This window comes from Dicentrarchus labrax, unplaced genomic scaffold (genome assembly GCF_905237075.1).
Source record: "Dicentrarchus labrax unplaced genomic scaffold, dlabrax2021, whole genome shotgun sequence".
NCBI lineage: Eukaryota > Metazoa > Chordata > Actinopteri > Moronidae > Dicentrarchus > Dicentrarchus labrax.
The window spans coordinates 9,667,309-9,682,406 of record NW_026136712.1 but is presented as its reverse complement, the minus strand read 5'-3'; the positions used below and the strand labels follow the sequence as shown (position 1 = coordinate 9,682,406).

Sequence of the window (15,098 nt, the reverse complement as noted above, 5' to 3'; positions counted from 1 at the left end):
GTAATCCATCAGGGTATTACCATAAAGGGGAGGGGGGCATGGTGTCGATGAGTTGGAAGGTAATAGTGGTGCTACTGATGATCATCGTCTAGCAACTGCCCAAGGGCAGGAATGTTTTGTGTGCCGATGTGTCCGACAGGTGGCTAGGAGACGCTAATTGATTAATGATCAGGGTGATATATGAGCCCCCGCGGCCAGCCTAAACATAAAGCCTCAGAGCACCGGTGTCGCCCTAAATCATTTCCAACCAGGCCAGTAAACCCAAAACAGTTTCCTCATTAGCATATGAAAGACCAATTGGGAGGGAGACTGTGCTTTCCAAGCCCTTTGTAGCCCGCCTATTGTCAACATCCTGAGTCTGAATTAACAGGCTAGCATTTTATGCCAGATGAATAATGACAACAAAGATGGTTTTATGATTAAGGGTCACTCAGTGCTAATGAATGATTAACATCACCACTATCCAAGCCTTTGATATGGTTTAGATTTTACTCTTTTTCTGCCTGTGCATGGATTTGACAAAAGCAACACTCACCTAGATGATTGCACACATAAAAATAACTACTGCTTCCAGCACTGTATGAGATGTAAATTGTTGTTATTCTACTGCTAGCATAAAATATTGTTATAAAGTTGAATGAATGTGTTTTCACCATGTGTTATAGCAACTATAATTCCTTATACCTAGAGGTGAGATAATTTACATTCTTTCTTAACATGGGTGTTTTTGCTCTGTACATCATGGAGCTGACGTGTTTTCCATTCAAGCAGTGTCAGATTCTTCTTGAATGATTGAACATTGGTGGAATTCACCTTCCCCAAGATGATCATATTTTGCACTTGGTGTTCCATATAACACTATCATTGTCAGTGGATTAGTCTCTCTCAGTCCCTCTCTCACTTCCTCTCTTTCTGCCTCTCTGAATCTCTCTCTGTCTCTTCCTCTCTGACTCTCCCTCTCACTCTCTACGGTTATTTACCATTCCACAGGGGGCCTTGCGTGACCCTCTTCATTGTTTTGTTTGGATGACTCTGAAGGACAATGGCAGTCTGGAGCCTTGGCCGGCACACAGCGTGTGTGAATCTGCATCTTTCCATTGGGAGTGCTGTCCTCCGATGTCAAGAGAGGTTATGTGATCTATGTGTGACTGAAGGGGGTTTCCACCACTGAGAGAGCCTCAAGGAGAGAGGGGTTTATACTGTGTGAATGCGTGTGTGTGTGTGTGTGTATGCGCGTGCATGCAGCCGGTGGAATTTTATAGAACCAAGCGAGTTAAAACAACACATTGTGTCTGTTTTAATGTGAGCTCATGACTCTCGCCGCAGGGCTGCCATTTCCAAGTAACCTCGCACTTGGAGACTGCTGGTCGTACCCGCAATCAGTTTTTTACACACTTGTACTGAGCGGCAGTAGAGAGGTGCTGCTGTCACAATGAATAACTGACTAACTCAGGGCCGATGAGTGATTTTACATGAGAGCTGGACCGCCTCCTATCAAACCGTTTTAACCATCAGCACTTGAGCAACCCAAATCCTAGTCCCAGGTGCCGATGCTCGGCCGTACATTGAGGATCGGGTGACCCCACCAAATTATCGTTTCAGGCTCTCTGCTTGGTAAGACTGTGGGTCCCTGAGCTATCGAGGCCTTCTAGGTGCGGTAAATTGGGTTCCATTTTAAAAGCAGATGGACTTGTCTGGCAGGGCTCCAGGAGTAAGGGCCCCTTCTTCTCCTTGTGTGTGTGTGTGTGTGTGTGTGTGTGTGTGTGTGTGTGTGTGTGTGTGTGTGTGAAAGGTGAGTGTCTGCATTTAGTTGCTTTCACCCATCAGCAAGGATAATGACGTGATTACCCTAGGCTACTGCTGTCCACTCTCATCAGTGTATAGGCTTCAGGCTCGCACATGCATGCCCGCACACAGACTTTCACACTCACACACACACACACTTATGAACACGTGCATAAACTGTCCTCATTTTATCCTACCTGCTCTTTTATCTAAATTAGGCTGTTCGTGCTCTAGTGGACCAGTAAAAACACACAATTCAGACACCATTCAGATCCACAAACAGGAAGTGAGGCTGTGTAATAAGACAGGAAGTGAAATGAGGAGTCATTCAGGGTCCGGGCACAGGCCAGCTGATTGGCTGTTTGTCAGCTTGGAATAGATACCAGAGGGAGCAGTACAGAGCCAGAGTCTTACACTTTAAAGTGTTGTCAGCTGGAGGAACGAGCAGGATCTTATTACCAAGATCATATAGTAGGCTCGTTAGCTTGCAGCTAAATGCTACATACAGTTGTTACACGCACAGTAATGCACCGGAGTCTTACTTTGACTGAATTGAGGTATGGTCTGATGCTAAGCCACAATTGACTTCTAAAATTAGGATTATTATATATATTTTGAATCCCATTCAAAGGCATAGCAACGGTAAAGAAATACATGTGCATTACGTAATTTTCTTTTATTTATTTTGCTTTTTATATGCTATTATTACTGCAAAAATCAGACCAGAAAGTTAAGAAAATCCAGAAATACTAGAGCATATTAAAGAAATACTGAGTCACTGTTTAGTTTTCTAACTTTGGCAAACCCACTCTGATACATCTGGGGACCATAATTAACAGCCATGCCAGTGTCAACAGGAGCACAGCAACACACGTTTGTGAACCTAATGTTCAATTTCTACTCACTTTTGTCTATGACCATATCAAGAGATTCTAATGGATGAGGCTTGAGGCTGTAAATTGTGGTGTCGTATTGGATTATACAGTATATTAGATTTTAGTATTACTGTATATTGTCTCCTCTACCCTGCTTGGAAATGATAAGGACAGCCCCACCTCACACAACCAAGTGATATTTGTTTCAGGGCTAATATGTGGCATTGTGTTTTAAGTGTTCATGATGTAAGTGTCCACACCCTGTTGTGAGAGGGTTTTGTGGTATGAGCCAGTACAAATATTACATTATATGTCTGTAATGCATAGGTCTAGAGTTACGATAATTTTAGGATCAGCGGAGGCACCACTCGGCAGTGATGTTGGCTTTGCATCTCTTAAGTCTGGTCTTCCCTCTACATCTCTGTCAAACAGGCTAAATAAGCACATGTAGAAGGAAGGTGAGCTTCTAGCCAATGCATGTGAGCCACATTTGCTTGCACAGAAACTTTAACAAATCTAGTTGAATTCATCAGGCAAACACCTTCTGAATTTGCAAACACGATTCCTCATTAACACTGAATTGAGGTTTGGAGTTGTGTTGTGTGCAAATAAAACCAGTCTTTGTTGGAAAGATAAATGCAATATTTCTGTTAAAATGCTCTATTTATATGTTCATTGTTTGACTGTCCGCGGGAGCTTGTGATAACAAATTAGTGTGAAATTCATTTGCAGCTTGTAAAATGGCACTAAGGCCACTTTGGCCCGGAGGGAGGGGATTTTATTTGTAGTGGCATCATAAAGAGCAACCATTATCATGGCTGTCAGGAAATCTCTGTCCTGATTTAACTTTCTTTGTTAACTGAAGTACAGCAACTTTCTTGCTCACAGTGACAAGTGCATATTGAAGTGAAATAAAACCAAACAGACCACAGTTTTAAATGTCATTGGTTTCTCTTGAACATGCTTTTGGAAAACCCTGGTCCACAGCTCTACATTTTATGGGAGCTGGAGGGATCCTGTAGCCAGGATATGCTAAAAAGAGATGGTCTGTTTTCTCCTCAAACAGTAAGACAGGATAAACTCACTGGTTTTGACACAAACCAATTTTCTATTCAAATGTTATTGACCATGATTGTGCAGTTCTGTTGATTCCATGAAATCCAACAAAGTGCCTTTTAACATTTGCAAACCATCCTGTAATTTTTCATCCATTTGTTTTTGGTTAAAAACAATCCCGCAAAACATTTTCCATGCTTTCTGCCGCACAAAGGTGGCGTTTATCAGAGATCTTAAGTGCCATGTGACTCTTTCAATTTAGATCTGCAACCAGACATATGGCAAAAACTTCTAATATTTTAGCAACATGCATAAACAAAATGTCATTGTTCACACACTCACTCCAGACCAGTATCACTAGATCCATGTCTGTGGCAGCCATTCATCTGTGCAGCATAGGCCTAGCTGTCTTTCTATGAAGCGATGACACGCCACTTTATATTTGTCTCTGTCTTGGCAATGAAGGCGCCTCTGTGTCCCTATTTGTGCATCAGGCTGAGGGGATTTCTAGGCCGCCACCTGATTCACATTGCTGTAATTGAGTTGTGGCCATAAGCACTACTGTGCCTGCCTAGGCCCCAGGTAATTCACACACCACAAAAGCACTGTTTTACTCCACTTTTCACATGATGTCTGGGGCACAAATGTAGCGAGTGAGAAAGTCCAATCTATTGGAAAAGGGCGGGGAGATTACAGGCAGTATGAGAGTGAAAGAAGGAAAAAGAGTGTAAGAGTTTTCGTGTAGTGAAGCAGTTCTGTGCCAGAGAGGCTAGGGAGTCACTGAGTCTGCAGCACGTGGATAAGGACCACAAAGCTGTTGGTTTCAAATATTTTTCTCTCTCTTTCTTCCTCTCTCCTCAGAGCTTAGGAGCTGCAATCGATTCAAGGGGAGATTTCCTTGGCCAAGGACAGGGAGATTGACGTTTTTGGGGTAAGCCCGAATTTGTCGCTCCTGTCAACTCTGGGTAATTGGACTTTTCCACACTCCACAATTGTTTTTGTGGGTACCAAACGCCATCTTGCTCTCTATACAACAGCATTGCTCCTCATCATGTGACTGCCATATTGGTTTTGTGGTCGTATTGAATGTATAGCTCATGATTCATTTGTCTCTGCTTTCCCCATGTCGTATCTCCTGCTTTTCACTGCCATTGTGACTGTCACTGTTTATGTACAGCTGAGGTATTTTCAAACCGGTGGAATCCTTTTCACACAAGCGCACACACACACACGCATACACACACACGCATACACAGACACACACACACTGTACTGTTTAGAAGAAGTACTCTGTCTTGTGGCCTGCATGCTGTCAATGGTGGGATCAAGTCTAATCCTGATTCTGTTGCATCAGAGTTGGAGCTGGCAGCAGGGAGATTTGCTCTGTCATGTTCAAGCGACAAAGACCAAACAAAAACAGCCATTCATCATTAGGAACTGGTTTGAAGAACTTGGACCATCACTCTGTGAATATAGACTGATTTATTGAAACTGATTCATCTTCTTTGTTTCGGCTGCAAAACGTTGTGGCAGCAGAAAGAATAATAATGTACTATTTATTTTATTCAGTCATTTCCCTTTATTTCATTTCATGTTGTTTTGCCAGAATGTTGCCACACTAATGACTGGCATGAAAGAGCTGATAAGGTTGGTTAGGTCCCCTCAACCAATCACAGTCCCCTGGAATGTGGTTAAGCTTGACCTGTCCTGTCCTATTTGGTGTTCTCCTGCCTGTATAAACTTGTATTTTCCTGTCCTATCATGTCATGTCTTGTCCTGTCCTGTCCTGTCCTGTCCTATCTTGTCCCGTCCTTCCCGTCCTTTCCTGACCCTGGGGAAAGGTGATCTCTTCCCCCCCAGAGGAACTCCTTCCCCCATACCAGCCTCCAGGCAAAAGCAAATAGAATGGTATGTGTACCAAGATGCCAGCCAATACCCAGAAGAATGCAGACTCCGTCTACAACTCGCCTCCTTCATTGGATGCCCACACCAGAGAGGGCGTGTGTTTCTGTGCACAAACACACATTCACACCCACAAAGAACGTCCATGTGCCGTAACTGAGGATGACAAGTGGTCTGGCAGACACTCCACCGTTAGCAACCAGTTTGGCATACGGGTGGCCCAATGGACAAGACTGAGGCTGGCCCTTCGGTCTTATATGCATACAAAAACTCTGAGTTCCACTCTCTTTTTTTTGTCTTTCCTCACCCGTTGAGTTGTTTTCTAGGAGAAGGTTCTCCCACTGAGTTGTCTTAGCTTTTGGGAGGTTAGAAACTGGCAAAGGCAGCCAGAACAACACGTAGGAATTAAAGTAGGTCAGTTTTCGATTCAGTTTGGCTCTCCTTTTCGTTGTTTAGAGGGCAAACCTTACTCACTTCATCTGTTCATGATGATACGTCACACTTTTTGGATATCATGTAATTATTCCATTAGCTGCCTAATTTATTCTCCCTGTTCTATTTTGTGAACTGGCAGAAGGTTCATGCTTTACTTGAATTCACTCATTTTCCAGTTTCTCTCCCTCTCTTTTTCACTCTCAGTTTCTGAGTTAGCAGGTTTGGGGTTTTCATCATCTCCACGTAAAGCAGTATTTAACCCTCCCTTCCCCGTCATAATTTAAATCCAGTCTCATACATGGGTTGGGAACTGGCCCCAGCAGTTGATGTGGAACACATGCCTTTAATGATTCACACTCTGTGTGCGGTAGGTCGGTGGTGGCTGCCGAGCCCACTGCCTCTCCCTCTGTCTAGAATGAGACTCCTGTGTTTTTTTTTCAGTGTTGTGTCATTTTTTCTAACCCCACTCCACACATGGAAACTTCAGGGAAGTTGAAATGTGTTGTTTATGCACAGTTGTTCCTGTATAATGGCACTTCTTATTCTCTGATCTAAACTGAGTTGAATAATCAACACTCAACACCTTTGTTGTTTAGCCAGACTTGGTCTTTTTTGTCTTGCCACCATGGTACAGCAGCTTTTGTACTCTGTTTTTAGATGTGCCCATGTAAGATTAGAACTGCCTCCCTTGTGTGACTGTGCCAGTTTCTTTGAAACTCTGATGGCTCTTAGGCATTTTTTGCTCTTTCATTGTGATGAATTTGTGTGTAGCGTCTGGTGCGATTGTGTTGCACACTGGGGCTTTCTAACACTTCCACCTTCTGATTAACACCTTTGATTTGTCTAATTTACACAAACACCCAAATCTGGAGAGTTACGGTTTAGTAAACTGCTTCAAGCTCCTCATTTATTGTAAAGCATTTGAATAGCAAGACGTTTTGTGGCATCTTACTTCCTCACCATCAGCAGAATTGCAGAAGTGTGCTGCAAGTCTTGATGCCCAATTGATCTAAGTTTTTGGTCGTGAGTGTGCACGCCACCCACAGAGAAAGAAATTGAGAATTTTGACAAGACGTCATGAATCTCATTCAAAACAATGCAGCCAGTGCCTGCCCTGTGCATCCAATCCAATCAGCCATTGGTTTATTTTTGTGTGTGTGTGAATGGGGAGTTCCTGGCTGTATGGTCAAAAAGCAGTGAAATGTGCCAGCACGTGACAGGGAGTGGGCGCTGTCCCACCATCCAAGCTGACATAAATGGCTTCCTGTTTTTGCTTTCACCCAGTTCCCCTTACCCCAGCCTACATCTTTCCATCCACGCTTCCATCTTTTGTTCTTCCCCTTTTTTCTCTCTATCTCTTCCTCTGTCTCGCCATCCTGGGTCCCACGCCCCTTTGTGTGGCCTTGTCTGACCTTTCCTTCCTCCACTCAGTCACACATACGCACATCTCTCTATCTCCTACCACACACACTGACTGGACATCACACGTGCATGGTATGAAGACAAACACCTCATGTCCTTGACATAACTGCAAGTGAGCGGCTCTTTCCTTTTTGCACAGAGACAAACTTGCGGGTCACCACAGCACTCAAGATAGAGACCGACGCACTGGCTGACCTTGCTTGACAGAGGGCCTGCTCTAATGCGGTAGATGAGTCAAGAAATACCATTTATATGCCAGTCTGAGGCATTGTATTAATATACCAAAGCGATGCAGTCATTGTTTCTCTTCTGATTCGAGGAAATGTTTGCATGTGTTGTTTGTGTGTTGTTTGCTCTTTTGCATTAGTGGGAGAGTAATTTAGATTTAGCTATTTTCCCACAAGTGCTTGACTTAATGCCCATGAGTTTACCAATCCAGTTTACTGTGTTTTTATGTGGTGGTGCTCAGTTTTTACAATACCCATATTCCACAGCATAACAAAGTGCCACTCGTAAAGCATTGCTTTAATGAAACTATGCCTTTGTGCTGTTTTATGTACTGCGTTTTGAGTAAATTGGTGTTAATCTGTTTGAGGTCATAAATTAAGCTTTCTGTTGGAACTTGTTTTATAAAGTTTGGTGCTCTCAAAGCAAGGTTTTGGAACAACAGAATGAGTGCTTGAAGTGTGTGTGTGTGTGTGTGTGAGAGTGCTGAAATTGATGAAGAGACCTCCCTGGTTTTAAGTGTTGCTACAAAGCACCACCCGATACTGTATGCAGAAAACCCCAGCCACTCTAGGCGAGAGGGCGTAGCTAACAGTACTGAGTAGTCTGCAGTTCCTCTTTGGGGCGCCTCCTGACAGGAACTTGGCAGCAAGGAAACATAAACAAATTCCCTGTGGTGGGCTGGCAGGCTGGGCGGCGCGGTTCCCCCCTGTTACCATACATGCACAGCGCAGCGCAGCTCAGCTCCGGCTAGCCCGCTCAGCTCAGCACCCACAAGCTGTGAGAAATAGATCTTAAAGGGACAGGTGCCGCCTGCGTTCCTTAAAGGGGCACAGGCCCACTCTGTAACTGCAGTCTGTTTTCCTTGTAGTCATCACAGTTGCATACGCCGACACGTTTGCTTTCCACTGTATTGTTTCAGACTGACAGTGATGTGTGTTACTTCTGGTGCACTGACCTCTTGGAGGTTTCCAACAACACCATTTAAACGCTGCCTGGGGGAGAGACACTGTTGCCAGGGGTCCCAAAATGGTTGTTTGTGCTGAGGCAGCAAAAAGCTGTAGCAATATGATGTAACGATGGAGGTTGGGGACATACGAGGGAGGCCTTGCAGTCCGGCATGGAAGAGAGGGTGTGGCGTGGGCCCAACAGTCATAACACACACACATGCACAAGCTCATGCTCACATGGGCAGTATTCCTACAACCAAAACATACTCAAACATACATGCTTTGCACACACATGCTTATTTGTACATATGTGTGCACACAGAGAATCCCATGCCTGCAGTTTTCTTTTTCTCTCTCATTCTGCAAACACAGTGGTGTATTGTGCAGCCTGACCTGGTCCCTGTCCAAAGGCAAAGAGAACCCAGATTGCTGAAACAGAGGGCCCACTACTAACAGGCCGGCCAGGCTGTAGTTGTTATAGCCTGCTGTAGCCTTCCAAACCAATGGGGACTGCTAGCTGAGCCCAGACACTGTGTGTGTGTGTGTGTGTGTGTGTGTGTCTGTCTGTGTGTCTGTGTGTGAGTGTGTGCGTGCACATGCACGTTCTTTTTGATCAGCCACAGAAGGGCTTTTTGGACAGCACTTGCAGGAGCCGACATGGCACCTCAGTGCAATTTCATAAGCACTGGTAAAGGCATTTGCCTGACTTTTAATAGTCCTTCGTCTCCACAACATCATCCAAATGCACTATTTTCAACCATCCTCTAATGGTGGTACTGTGGAGATGGGCCGCAGAAAATAGGGCGAGGGCAAGTGGGAGGAGAAGGGTCTCCTCCTCCAATTCCTACTAGGAGGATTAAATGTGAATCTCTTTTTGGATGGATGCAAGAGCCAGCTCACAGACTACCTCACTGGTTTCAGTCACCTGCCTGACTGTGATTCCTGTATGAGTTTGATATAGTTATGAAGTACAGCACTTTAACAAGCTGGAGTTTAGATATTGGAGTATGAATTTCTGACAATTGAATTCTTTAAAGATATCATAAATATCAAAGTGGCCGCAACACATTTGTATAACCCAGCCAATCTAAATACAGGACGTCATTGGCTAAAGCTGTATTCATTTCCCAGAGTTCATCAACTGAGCCTCTTCCCACAATTAATTTCAGCGGTGCAGTTGCACTGGTCCATTAGTAAACCTTAAAGCAAAATCATCGCAGACACATCAAGACCATGTAAAACTGGAATTGGTGGAGGATTATGTCAATGCTGTCGTTTCCCCAACTGTGTGCGTGTTTATACGAGAGAAAGAGAATAGAACAGTCAGTGCTCTCTCGGTGAGCAGCAGAGGAGCGGAGGATGAAAAGGGGGTGACAGAAAGTCTTGGGATCCACTGACAGAGCACAGCTTAGGTGACACTGCAGTGTCCAGGGGGAAGGCAAGGAGAAATAGAGGAGAAGATGGCACCAAAAGTGAGAATCTTCCTCGACAGGAAGATTGTAGACGAGGACACTGAAAACGGGAGATTAAGAGAAGGAGACGAAGATGAGCACTCCTGGTCTGGCAGCTGGTCTCCTGGGATGCCATTAGCTGCTGTGTGTGTGTGTGCATGTGATGGAGCAAGTGCATAGGTACAGTACGTTCTCCATTTAACTCAGTAAGGCTCTTCTTAAATGCACGTACATAGCCACGTTTCTGTTGTGTGTACGTGTGTCCTAGCGCTCACGTGGAGTAAAACCTCCCACCAATGAGGTAAAGAAGACAGCATCAAGGGCCTAGATGTATCCACCCCCCACACCTCCTCTCCCAGGTCCCAGTAGACACATCTCTGTAATGGCCTCCTATCGATCCTGAGGCCTCCTTGTCCACACTCAATGCCCATCGATCGGCACCTCGCAAAGAGTCTCAGAGGGCTGCTTCACATCCTGTGGCTCGCTGTGCAGATAGTGTGTGTGGTGTGCGCACGTGTGTAAAACAGCTCTTGTTTATATTTTAGAAAAGAAAACCTGTGTCCGCATGCCTGCGCCTTGATACATCTGTATACCTCTTTGTGTGTGTGTGTGTGTGTGTAGGAATGTGCATGTCCCTGTCTGACAACCTCCCTGTTTTCCATTAATGTAGCCGGAAACCTTCACTGAAATTGTCCTGTTGCACCATGAAATGAAGGCCTTACTCTCATTAAACCATGAACGATGCAGGCCTCCACGTCTAAAACCTTGCAGCATAAAGACATAAACACCCAACATAAAAAGACTTAGAAGCTCAGCCTCTCTGCAGTCTCCCACAAGAGAGACAAGACAGAAAAAGAAGAAAAGACTCCCTCGCCTCCCATGTCAAAAAAAAAAAGCTTGATTAATCAGTCAAGCCACATGAAAACTTTGCTTGTTATTGTTGCTGCTTGATTTATTGAAGGCCTGGATCTGGGTCAAGCATCCCCCCCCTCTCTCTCTCTCTCTTCTCTCTTCCTTATTTCTTACCCTCTCTGCCTTTTTTTTCCTACCTAAATAAGGGCCCACCCCCCACGTCTCTTCCCTTTGTCTCTCATCTGGTTTTCTGTTTTTGTTAAAGGACAGTTGATTAATGGTGCCACAGACAAAGCCCACAGTCTGCTCTCAGCCCAGGCTCAGATAGGGCTCCGCTCTAGGTAAACCAAAACACATGTGCTCTGGACAGCCACTGGGAACCCCTGAGGAGTGAGAGAGAGAGAGAGAGAGAGAGAGAGAGAGAGAGAGAGAGAGAGAATTGGAAAGAGAGAAGAAATTAACGACAGTAGTTGCTGATGTATTATATACAGTGATATAGGGTCCTTCCTGCGCTGGAAAATGAGCAGTAAAAGGAAAAGGATGGATGGAGGAATGGTGTGTAGTGTGTACAGGGCCGGGCTGACATGGTCAGGGTGTGGCCTTTTTACACCGTTTGTGTGTAACTGAGATTTAGTTGCACTATGCAGGCCTCTATGTGTTCATTAAAATCTAAACTTCTGCTCAGGCTCCACATCTCACAGTGTGCAATTGCACATATTTACTGATTTTAATGTAGCAAAGAGACATTTCAACACCTGAGTATTCTTTCTTGCCTCCAGGCTCCTCAGGAATGAGTACAGTGCCATTGAGAGACTTGTACGAGAGAATTGCCTCATTGAATGATAAAGGAGCATATTATTACTGTGGCTGCATCGAGAGCTTTACTGTCAGTTGTCTTCATAATGGCAGGGCTTGACACTCATGTCATACTTTATCGCTGCACACTTTGTTGTTTGTGTACGTTAGTGTATTTATGTTTGTGTGCGTTGAAATTATCTAATTGGTTGTGCTTGCTGCCTAAGGTAAACATGTCTCCTTAGGAATTATTATCCAGAAGGTATATTGGTTAATAATAATTATGTGTTCAGTTATGCTATATGGCACTGACCTACTGAACCGAACCATTCCACTCTCCTTCAGTTTAGAAGCAAACCCTTTAATCTATAACTATAAGGCCATATAAACTGTCCCTTAAAGTGTCTTTTTTCTCTCAATTTAAGGGGGTCCTGTTATCTATGTATGTAGACAGACCCATAAACCTGAGATGATGCCACACTGATGATTCAGTTTTTATGCTGCATTCATGCAAGGTCGGTAAAATGGGGCAGACAGAAAAAGCCTCCTGTTATTTTGCATTGGGACTGTTCATGCGTGCTGCTTTTGTGGTATATTTGGAGCAATTTGTTAGCAAGTGGAAACCGATAGAAACAAGCATTTAAAACTTTCCTTTTAAATGAACTCGGTGGCTTTAGTGGCTTTGAAGACATTTTGCTACAGGCTTGTTGACGCTTCTGCTTCAGTTTTTTGCACCAAGTGGGAGATATCGTCGCTGTCAAAAAACCTTTTCCCTCTCAACCTGCTTTTTGTTACATGAACAGTGCTACCACCCAACCTGCAGTAAGTGGGCCAAAGTAAGCAGGGATTGAGTGTTGTTTTGGAGGCAGAGTGATCCAGGAGGAGTCTAGCTGGTCAGCAAGGTCACCGTCCAACATCAACACCGCCAGCACTTTGCAAAATTGTGCACACCCAGAGGAAGAATGGAACTTTCTTGAAGTGTTTTTTGCAGTCATCCACTGCATCTCACCCAGACAATATGTGCCTGCCAGTTTCCTGTCATTCCCAGCTCACACACAGGGATGATCCCGAAGCCTTCCTCCGTGTCCAAGAGGGATTAACAGTGGCATGTGGACTGCCGGAAGAGGAGGCAGGCAGAGAGCCAACAAGTAGTGACTGTAGCCCTGGAGCAAAACTACTTTACTACCAAAAATATGCTCCATCTTCCTCCTCCATCCTGTCCTCTGTCACATCATTGGTCTGGATTTGTTGGAATTCCTAGGAGAGAAGCGCTAGTTAAAGTGTTGACCCAGGCACGCCCAGTACAGCTGTTTACTGATGGAGGATCTGAGACAGTTCGGTGACCACTGTGCAAAGCCTTGCTCCTGATCCAGCAGGATTTGTTCTATAAAACCATAAGAAGGTTAACTTCTGGTTTAGTGGAATTCAAGACGAGTGAGACACACACTGATCAACCTGGGGTATTGATGAAAGCGTGTGTAAACTGCAGTTGTGAGTTATACTAGAGGGAAGGAGAAAACAACACACAAGAACTCCTGTAGTTCAAATCCCTGAATGTTTGACACAGATTGGCATGCTTTCAGAAGGCTGATGAGAAAATGCACTGGGGACTGTTCACAATACTGACTGGGACTCACCGTGAACTGGGACTGAGGTGGGTGTGTTCCTTTTCTAAAAGAAACATTTCCGGCAGGCCTCTACCAGTGCAGGAGCGGAAGTTCATTTTTTGAGCTTTCTCTTCTAGCTCTCCACGTGAAGTACGGACTGTACCATAGTACTTGCTTATGTTTCCTTCTTGGTGCCATACTCACATCAGGAGAAATGGGAAAACTGTGCCGCACGCTCCAGCTACACATGCAATAAACTTGTGGTCAAAAAGTCAGCTGAGGCTCTGCTGATGGGTAGAAAAGACAAAATGTGTGCAACACATTTTTTCCTCTTTTTTTGTAGTTCTTCTTTATGTGATCACAACTGCAGTAGTCCATTAAATGCGTGATTGACATTGCCAGTGAGCATGGTGTTGACAGAGGAGAGACAGAGGTGTGCAGTGAATCCAAAAATCAACACGCAGCCCAATACGAGAGTCTTTTCTTTGATAACCAGGGCGATGTTTATGGCAGTGGTGTAGGTGACATGTCACTTGTTGACACTATACCCTGCTGTGGGGCCTGAGCACTGTAGTCCAAACAAACATGGTTGTCTGCTCTGATGAGCATGGAGCCAAGTGGCTCATCTTCACTTCATTAGACCGAGCGCCTGTTAATAATTCATGCCCCGCTTTCCCTGGAAGCAAAAGCAAAGGCTCAGCTGTGCCTGTCTGTCCGTATTCCTTGTCACCGGACATTTAAGCCTTTTCCCATTTTGGACTATGAGTTATTTACTCACTTACCCCCCCACTCCCCACCGTGCAATGTGCACCTGCCTGGATGAGCAGATGATGCTGTAGTGCCAGAGGCAGAGGTAGAGAAGTTTTGACATATATACCGGTATATATTTTTATCTTTATTTTTGTGTTAGCTTGTTTTTGTCTGTCATTGTCTTTCTCCTCCATTGTTACTCAAAGATGATGTGTACCCAGTACCCAATGTACTCGTTCTCCCTCCCTCCGTCCCCAGGGAACGTCTGTTCGCTTTATATGTTAGTGTTGTTTTGCCTGTTTTTTTCTCTTGCTCATCATCTCTTGTTGCACTACGGTGTCAGATTTAGTTATGTATGCACCCCATGTGTTTGATCCCCCTGCACTCCTGTGTTGTGTACATTGCATAACCACCCGCTGCTAAGCCTAGAAGTGTACCTCTGCTCCCTCCCTCTTTCTCTTTCTCTCTCACACACACTCTCATTCCTCTTTTTCTGACACCCCCCCCCCCATCTTCCTTGCTTCTTTGGCAGCAATCCAGGTCATCACTCCTTTTTCTCCCACCTCCATCCCCCCTTTACTTCTTCCCAATCCCAAACCTTGAAAGTTGGATCAGTTGGTCTCCCTGCCTTTCTGCTCTCTGTGTATTTGTCTTTTTCTTACTCCCTTCTTGCTATCGTTGTTCCCCTCCTTTTGCCTTGCTCTTCCTTTATTTCCCATCCTCTCTCTCCTCTCTCTACTCATCTCCCTCTCCCTGCCTCCTGCTCTCCACTCTCCCAATGGTCTCATTAGGCGTGAAGGAGGCTGCCTGGTGTGTGTGTGTGTGTGTGTGTGTGTGTGTGTGTGTGTGTGTGTGTGTGTGTGTGTGTGTGTGTGTGTGTATGTGTGTTCTCTTAGGCAAAGTCTCACTTGACTGAGCATGCCACTTGCACTAGCGGGGGCCTGGGCTCCATTATTACCACAAAGCTGTCACAAACAGTATATAAAGTAGCCT

At 44.8% G+C, this 15,098-nt stretch overlaps 2 protein-coding genes across 6 annotated transcripts in view; one reads left to right on the top strand and one right to left on the bottom strand.

Moving 5' to 3' along the window:
- Positions 1-15,098, top strand: part of raraa (retinoic acid receptor, alpha a) — a 136,331-nt gene that overhangs the window by 13,126 nt on the left and 108,107 nt on the right. For 2 of the 5 annotated variants that reach the window (XM_051418800.1, XM_051418799.1), the window contains exon 2: positions 4,578-4,647. The exons of 2 other annotated variants lie outside the window; for them this stretch is intronic. The gene's annotated coding sequence lies outside the window, so the exon portion shown is untranslated. Of the gene's footprint in view, positions 1-4,577; positions 4,682-15,098 lie in introns of all 5 variants that reach the window. One more of the 5 variants, XM_051418803.1, reaches the window with a different exon arrangement.
- The window catches only part of lrrc3ca (leucine rich repeat containing 3Ca), a 148,694-nt gene that overhangs the window by 80,351 nt on the left and 53,245 nt on the right, over positions 1-15,098 (bottom strand). The gene's annotated exons all lie outside the window — the stretch shown is intronic.